The 9,270-nt window shown below is 46.0% G+C and overlaps 1 non-coding gene across 1 annotated transcript; it reads right to left on the bottom strand.

Annotated features, from left to right (window-relative positions):
* Nucleotides 1-7,990: 7,990 nt before the first annotated feature.
* Nucleotides 7,991-8,155, bottom strand: LOC115383521 (U1 spliceosomal RNA). Its single transcript, XR_003930689.1, has one exon. It is a non-coding gene; the product is annotated as a U1 spliceosomal RNA (small nuclear RNA).
* Between the last annotated feature and the right edge of the window lie 1,115 nt (nt 8,156-9,270).

The following is a 9,270-nucleotide window of genomic DNA, read 5'->3' as shown; positions in this document are numbered from 1 at the left end:
TGAAAAGGTAAAATTGTGTAAAGGGGTTTTTCAAAATGCTTGTTTGGTTGTGGAAAAACTTTGTGGACTTCTTAAAGGGGAGTGCAGAATGTGTATTATAAAAAAAACTGAAGCAGTTTAATTGTCTTATGACAGAAATGTCTTTGTCAAAGTAAATATAAAGCACTGTTTATTAGAAAAGTAATTTTTTAAACACATTTTATGTTTTTTTAACCAAGCTTTATTGAACAAATGTACAGACAATGACAGTCGTTTCAAAAACAACTTTTCCAGAAATGAAACAGGTTGAACATCCTGAGGTGTAACATACATTAGCACGTTACAAACCAGAGACCACAGACATCAACAACTCGGATCATGTGATCGTCTGTAAATAAAATCTTATCTCTGAAACTGTAGCAGCACAAACGAGTATTTTAGTGGCAAAAATCAGCACAAAGCTCTATAAAAGCAGAAATAAAGTTTGAAAACACAAAAAACCCACTGGTGTAGTTAATTTTTTTTTTTAATTATATCAGTCCTGTATTTATATTTAAATTATATTTACTTTTTTCACATTTCACATTTCTACTCTAGTTATATTTCTTCTCTCTGTGCTGCTGAAACACTGCAGTTTCCCCCTGAGGGACAAATGAAGGACTTTAATTCAATTGCAGATATGAGGAATGTGCTGAACAGAAGGAAAGAGGTGTGTGCAGAGCAGGATAACAGAGGAATAAGAATGCTTGGATAATAAATAAGAGTGCTGTCAGGAGAAAAGACCCTGTGCAGCGCCGCGCTGTGAGATCGGTTATCGTACAGGGTGATAGACTGTTCTGTAAAATTCTTCTATTTTCCGCATCAAGGCCGTTTCTCAGGAATCTAAACTAGATCTAGACTTTGGTTTTGATCTGATATCAAGTAAATCCTGGGCCAGCATCGATCTTTCTACATTTTTCAATGTATTTTCCAGACATCACAGCAGCTTCGCGGTAAAGCCGCTCCTGACAGTTCCTCCTCCTCCTCCTCCTCATCTTCACGCTGCTGTTAATGATCCAGCAGGACAACAAAACACAGGACGAAGATTTTAACCAAATGAAAGAACATTTTTTGTTAACTAACACAAGAATGCTACAACAATGTCAACATTTCAATATAAAATAATTTCTTTTGCCCTTTTCACACAAAAAATGACAAAACTAGTGCTGCTGGGCAGTGATTACATTTCTTGATCGTGATTAATCGCGTTATGCACAAAATACAACAATGAATGTAAAAGTACAGTATCACAATTTCTTTATTTCAAAAGTACTGCTACATGAAAAAGAGCAAAGCATCTTGTTTGTAAACAAAGCAAATAATTTGCTGTATTACAGCGTGGCGTGGATCTGAGGCTCAAGCGCAGGAAAGCAAACAGACGCAGAATTGCAGGTCAGGATGACGTTTATTAACACAAGTCTTGAGAGCAGCAGTTCCACTCCAGCCGGAGCAGTCCAACGGAGGTGAGCTTCAGAGTTCCCAGGAGAGCAGCAGAGGGGAGGAAGGTTCCCGGAAGGCGTCGAGCGGAGCGGTGGGTGACGGAGGCGGTCTGGAGAGCTGGCTGAGGCCGGCTGCGAGCCGAGCCCCGTGCTGATCTCCCAGGGGGGGCAAGGCGGCTCAGAGGCAGCTCCAGGCTGGAGATGAGGAGAGTGGAGTTAGTGAAGCGCAAACAGCAGCAAAACAGGAGCTGAACATGTTCTCTGGACAGCGACTAACCGGCGAAAAGACAGTCTGGCATCGAGTGGCTCCACCAGCCCGGTTAAACGGGGGAAGACCAGGTGCAGGGGATCAGGCCACTCTGCCACAGGTGAAGCTCATCAGCTGATTGCACTGGACCAGCTGCTCAGCCCACACACACCGAGACACACACCATGACACACACACAAAAACACACCCCTACCTGAGGAAGGAAAGGGAGGGGGAGGACAGAGGGCAGTACTGCCCCTATGTGCCAGCTGAGGAGGAGGTCATGACGAACTGCAGCAGTTAAAGTATTTTTATTGTAAATCTCAACTATAATCAGATCAAACAAAAAGCCAAAGCTCCTGGCTGCTGCCAGGGCATCAACTTCTCCTACTCTGTCAAAGAACAACAAATTAGAATTTGAGCGAAAATGGTTGAGTGAAAAAAAAAGTGTAGTCCATGGTTGTTCTGGATTTCCTTCTCAATTAAAAACAAACAAAAAAACACTCTCAGTGAGGTTGAGTAGATACACAATAAACTTCAGTGCGTTTATCTTTCCTTTGACTTTGTTTTCTTCCTCTTCTGCACCGAGCCAGTTGCTCAGACAGACGAGGTCGTTCACATTTTCAGATGAGAAAGAAACAAAGAAACTCTTCTTCTGAACAACGCGACCAGCAGGGAAACATCTCTCACAGGTTCAGACGCTGCAGGTGTGGAACTCCAGCCTGCTGCGAGAGCAGCACTCTGACGGACAGTCCTCTGTATCGATGCCGGGTTCTCAGCTGAGTCTTCCTCCTCTTCACCATCAGACTCCGGTGATGCAGCCAGCTGAGCTGACTTCTTCTGTGGTGGCTCAGATGTCGTTGCCTCTGTCCCTGGAGTCGGCTGGTGACTGAGTCTTGTTTTACACCAACATGGGGAATGAAAACTTCACCCCTGGGAGGTGTGGTATGGGATTTAGACATTGGGTTAAGAAAGGACTAAGCAAGTTAAAAGATTTAATGTCATTCACACAATTAAAAGAAAATTTAACTTACATAGAGAGCATCATTTTAAGTATTTGCAACTAAGAAGCTTTATATATTCCCAAATGAAAACAACCTCAGAACCCTTATTATCAACGACTGAAGAATTTATAGTCAAGCACTCACATAGTAGAGGTCAAATATCCAGCCTTTACAGCCTACTGTTAGCAGCTTCTAAAGAAAACTGTCTTTCCTCCCTGCCTGCATGGAAACAGGATCTCCAGTCAGATATCAGGGTGGAGGACTGGGAGCAGACCTGCCTTCTGGTTGTTCGGACCTATATCACACCTGATAAATTAAATCACTTTAATCCAAATATTCTTGACGACTGCATCAAATGTGAGGAAGAAGCTGCTGCGCTGCATGTGGAGCTGTCAAAACCTGCAGATATTCTGGAAAGAGCTTCTCGACTTCATCTCTGCACTCCAGGAAGGAATGTTCCAGCTGAAGCTAAAACCTGCTTGTTGCACAAACACCCTGAGGATTTTACAGCAACTGTAAAGGAACGCAAACTAATTCAGTTTGGTTTGTTACAAGCTAAACATCTAATTGTCTTAAAATGGAAGGAGATCCAGAGACCTGCGTCTGGCCGATGGATCACAGAGATGTCATCTAATCTGGTCATGGAAAAACGGACCTGTGTGGCCAGAGGAAAGATGGAGGATGTCGACGAGCTGTGGTCTTCTTTCCTCGCCGTCATGAAGAGCCAGAATGTGGAAATCCACAGAACTGGACGAGGACTGTTGTAATCGCTTTTATGACGCCAAATGTTCCCTTACTAGTCCCAGGACTGGACTATTAGCGAGGAGAACCAGAACCAGAGAGGAAGGTTGTGACCGGCCTATAGAGGTAGGATTCACTGATCGACACATCTGCGAACGCATCGTTTAATGAAAAGTATGGATGTTGAATATTCTATGCACATACTGATTTAATCAATATTCTATTTACCGCAGATCTTATTGAGGGTTGGTTTATTTATTTATTTATTTATTTATTTCATGTTTTTGTTGCTTTATGTGTTATTTGTATTATATTGTGCTTAGATGTTTGTGTCTTAAAATAGAAAATTAATACACAAATTGTGGAGAAAAAAATAATTTGATGACCGAGGCCCTCCCCTCTCCCCTCTCCCCTCTCGGCTCTCCAGACTCACCTGAGGTCCTGGAGTCTTGGGTCCAGTACAGCAGCAGTCTTCAGAAGATCATTGTTGGCGTTCTCCTTGCACGTCTCCGGGTCGGTTCTGAACGTAGACTTGGATTTGACCACAGAAGGGTCGTCATCTGAACTCTCCATCACCCGAGAGAGAAGGCAAAACCTGGCAGAGCCACCGAGCACCAAACACACCTTTCTCCTCCCAGACGATCAGTCGCAGTATCGGCAACAGGAAAACAAATCAAACCCATTTCACTCAAAATGTAACGCATTCACTTACTGTATGTACACACACACACACACACACACACACACACACACACACACACACACACACACACACACACACACACACACACAGAACAGTGAGAAACACGATGTGAACTATAGCTGCAGGGTTCCAGAGCTGCACCACGCTTTCCTCTGATGGAAAACATTCATAGCAAACAGAATTCTGTGTCATGATTAGCAGTCGCTACAGTCTGATGATGATGTCCAGACTTACTGTGTAGATTGAGGATGTTTGTGATAACACAGAAAAAGCAAATGTTTTAGTGATGTAGCTCACCAGTCAGAGGCCCAGACGTACCTGGTGGAGCAGCTGGAGCTTCGTCTTTTCTCCACAACTTCAGATCGGTCTTCACGACGGCAAGCGAAGGCAACGTCTATCAAATGAAAAACATGTGAATTAAAATTATAGACGAGCACAGTCAACTTTGCCATTACAAGTAATTTCCTACCCTATGGGCTGATCCAGATTTGGTCCAGACCTTTCCCCTGGAACTGTGCCAGTCTGTCCTGTTCACAGGCATCAGAACCTGACTGATCTCAGCTGACTGCAAGGTCCCTTCGGGGAGGCGACAGAACTTCCTGTCAACCCAGAACAGCTGGTTCAGTGTCATTGGGATCGGGTACTCTTGGAGTGGCCACTTGTTTTCTTAGCTGTGTTGACGACAGAGCTTCAGGTTTTTCGTCTCCACACTTTCTGGCCAGCTCAGGGATGCCGTCAGACTCCCGAAGCCTCGTTTCCACACCTGGTCTTTCCACCTATTCCACATGAGCTTCTCTCCTCCGCCATTAGCTCCAGAGATTGCACTGCTGCTGGAGGAAGGACGATCGGCACCTTTCTGACAGGCTTCCCTCGAATTTCCACAGGTTGAGAATGCTGGCAGAGCTTCACCGATGTCTTCATGAAGTGGGAGTTGTCCCTGGTGAGAAATGCTTCCCAACGCATCTTTCAGACCTCTCCTTCCCGCCTTCGGTTGAAAAGGATGAAATATAATTTAGCCAATATCACTTTAGCTGGATTGCTCCAATTCTTGGGGATTTTCTCGACCAACAGCTGCTTGCAGTATTGCTTCTGTCTGTCAGTCGTGTACATCTGCATTTTTTTCACAGCCTCTGCCAACGGAATGAGCCTGGCTTTGTTCCATTTCTTCTCCTCAGGCGTTCGGTACGCAGCAGAACAGATCATCTCAGTCCAGGTAAGGCTGGATGAGCGCCTGAACTCTTGGACAACCTTTTCGTTGTCTGAGATGAAAGCGCTTCAGCCTCCAGGATATCAGCAGCTCTCTGAATGCTTTGGTCTCGCTGTGTGGCAGGAATGGGTTTCCCAAACTGGTTCCTCTCTTCATCAAAGCCAGCTGCTGCTTTAACAGCTGGAATCACAGAGTGGTGAAGTGTTGTGGATCAATATTTTCCTCCATAGTTTTCAGAGGGGTCACCGTCCTTCCTGTGATCTAGAACCCAGTCCTCGCATTATTTGACGAACATTGACTTGTTGAGAGGCAGTTTATATTGCCGGTTATTAGGAGTGTAACGGTATTTGTATTTGTGACGGTACGAGGGTCACGGGTCAGTACACACAGTCACATGACGAATACATGAGTGAGTTAAAAAAAAAAAAAAAAAGGCGAGTCCTGACTCCAATCTTGGTGGCGGTAATGAGCCTCCTAAAAGTTGCCAGCGACCGCCATTACCACAGAAGAAGAAGACAAAGCAGGTACAAACAAAAACAAACGAAGAAGATTTTACAAACGAAAGCAAACGATGAGAGATGCAGCGTGTGGAGCTGGAAGACCCGCCAGCTTTCTATAAATCGGTCGTGTGGGAAAACTTTGGATTCCCGGTACAATACAGCAACGAGGGCAAAAGAGTGGTGGACCGGACAAAGACTGTCTGCCGGCAATGTTTCGCAGAGGTGGGGTACGTCGCTGGAAATACATCAAACATGCTGACACACATAAGGCGACATCATCCCGACGCGCCGGTCACTGGTACAAGGAAAAAGTCGTCTACGGTGCAACAGCTTATCCCCGGTGCATTCAACCAGACTCTGGGTAATAACACTGCCAGAGCCAAAAACATTACAGAGGCGACTGGGATATACATATCAACATCTATGCGCTCATATTCCGTAGTGGAGGAGCCCGGGTTCAAGTATTTATTGAAAGTGCTAGAGCCACGGTACAGTGTCCCATCCACTGCCCACATCAGCCAGTCTGTGGTCCCTGCCATTCACAAGCGTGCACGAGCAGTGGTGGAGCAAGAGCTGTCTACTGCCCACGCTGTTGCTCTGACAACTGATGGGTGGACCTCCCGTTCCACCGAAAGCTACCTCACCGTCACTGCGCACTTCATCACATCTGAGCGGGAAATTAAAAATATTCTTTTGTCAACTCGCCCAGTGTATGAACAACATACCAGCACTCACCGAGCTGAGAAGCTCCAAGAGGCAGTAATGGTGCGTTCACACCGGACGCGAGCAGCGCGGCGCGATTCGCACGATTCGCCCCTGGTTGGCCGCGTGTGCATTGTGTGACCCGGCAGCGGCTGCCGCTGAATTCGCGTCTCTGTCGCCGGCGGTCTGCTTAATTGCTTGATAAAGCCCGACAACGTTGTCGTCGCGAGTCCAGGTGATGTGTCTGGATTCATCATATTTTGCAGAGGCGTTCAGAGTATGGTGAATTTCACCATTTACTCCAGGAGCTGCGCCAGGATGGACGCTTTGAACGGTACTTCCGTCTCTCCCGGGCCCAGTTTGGCGAGCTGCTGTCCCGCATCGGCGCTCGCATTCCACCGGGGACCCGACCTCTCAGTGAACTCACTGTTTAACTAATAGTAAACACTGTTTCACCACAATCTCTTTACTCAGTTTACCGGGGACCCGACCTCCTCACTGATCTTCCTCCAAGCTCCTTTTTATTCCTGTCCCTATAAAAATACGACGAAGGGCTCAGGGCGAGCACCAACCGCTGTGATCAGTTTCTCCTCCATTTCTGGTGTTTCCCGGGGCTCCGGTACGTCATAAATGACGTCATATAGAGCGTCTCTGTGATTGGTTCGCTGCTCGCGAATTCGCTCGAAAGTTCAACATTCCCAACTTTGAGCGGCGCGAGTAGAGCAATTTGCGCGGCCGCCACGCGGTTAGCGCGAGTAGAGCGGCGGAGCGGCCGCCGCTCTACTCGCTGAATTCGCGCCGCGTGACCACTCTCCACTTCCTGGCTGCGCGAAAACCATATATTTTCTATGTAAATCGGCCGCTCTCGCCGCGATATTCGCGTCCGGTGTGAACGCACCATAACAGAGTGGAAACTGGAAAAGCCCAGAACCATTGCAGTAACCGCAGACAATGCAAGAAACATTGTCAATGCTGTTATAGAATCAGGACTGGGCCCACGAATTCCATGCTTTGCCCAAACTTTAAACCCGAGCTCCTCCGACCGCCAGCAGATGTCCTCCCTCAGGTCAGTGATGATCTTGTCTGCTTCAGCGACTGGGAGGTGCCGGCGAGGTCGGCGGTGCATCACGATGCATCGCTGGGGCCATTTTGGGCCAGAGGCAAAAATGATGCATTGTCCCGTCAAACCTGGTTCTGTAAACAGGGCTTCACATAGTGTCACACAACATTTATACATATTCACAACAACAGATCAATCATTACCACTTGACAGACTCACAAAGAACCACATGCGCACATTTCAGCATTTCTTGAGCAAGAAGTCTATTCAGGTGTCACCCCTGCTAGTCAGTAAGGAGACATAGGACACAACCTTGACAGCATCAGCAGAACGACATTGAAATCAAGTACTTGTCATTATACAATAGTTCAGGGGAGAGCGCGCACGCAGTCCCCCACTACCAGAAATTATGCAGTCGAGATTCCCACATTTGGGGAATTCGCAAGGGTCAGCACAACCCAGAGTGCAATGGTTGAGCCTTGCCCTGGGTGAACCACCTTCTTGATCATGGTTTCTCCCCTGCCAGGTAAGTATGACTGACACTGCCCAAACCCCATCTACTGTATCACAAACAAGTCCGACTCAACCGCGGTGCAAAATCACTCTGGCATAAATGCAGCAGCACTCCCTCCACCAGGGGCCGCTGCACTTCAAATCACGAAGACCTCTCTCTCTCTCTCTCTCTATCTCTCTCTCTATCTCTCTCTCTCTCTCCCTCCCTCCCTCCCTCCCTCCAGCAGGTCAGGAGATAACAGGAGCAGAGAACATAAAGAGGCATTACTGAATTACTAATCGTCATTTTATCACACATACAGGAAGTTTCATCACATAAACCTTTAAACGTGTTGCATTCCTCTAAACACATGTAGTAAGATCAGGAATAACGGAGGAGGCGGCAAAGCAGGTCCACAACAGGGGAGAGAGAGAAAACCAGTCCTCAGGCTGTCATATATCGGGTGGTCAACTTAAAAAAAACGTGGAAACATTATTAATTCATCCTCACAAATCAAGTATGAATTCATAAATCATTAAAAAACTTATAAACTCACCACACTAGAGGAAACTCAACAGACAAACTTTGGAGCAGTGAAGGCAGATAATGGAGAAAGAGAGAGAAGTCCTGGAACGTGGACGGAGGGGAACAACTCCCCAAACTCTCACACCAAGCCGTCAACCTCTGAGAGACATGGACACATTATTGATTCTGAAAAATGACGAAAATGTTTTCCTCTGTGCTGCACCTGGAGTTGAAAACTTTTTGGATGTGGGTTTTCTTTTAAAACTTTTCAAAATGATAAAGTATGAATCTATATTACATTAAAAAAAAAATACATAATAAACATATCAAAATCTAACAGTGGTCCAAACTGGAAGAACAAGTCCAAATTCACTGTAGAGCAGAGAACGACTCCTCAAATACATCATTAACCTGTAATGAAGAAAACTGATCATTTAGTTTACATGATGACACCGTTGAGGGTCGACACAGAAGCACAATAAAACTTCTGAAAAAGCATCATTAGAATAACAAAGAATGTGTGATATATATATATATATAACTCAGTGTAGCAGCTCTTTAAGCAGCTCAGTCTTGTCTGCAGGTCTGTCCATCACAGAGTCAGAGTCCAGGGCCACGAGGACGTCTTCCT

Source organism: Salarias fasciatus (genome assembly GCF_902148845.1).
Source record: "Salarias fasciatus chromosome 7 unlocalized genomic scaffold, fSalaFa1.1 super_scaffold_4, whole genome shotgun sequence".
Taxonomy (NCBI): domain Eukaryota; kingdom Metazoa; phylum Chordata; class Actinopteri; order Blenniiformes; family Blenniidae; genus Salarias; species Salarias fasciatus.
This window is presented reverse-complemented; position numbering and strand designations above follow the sequence as displayed.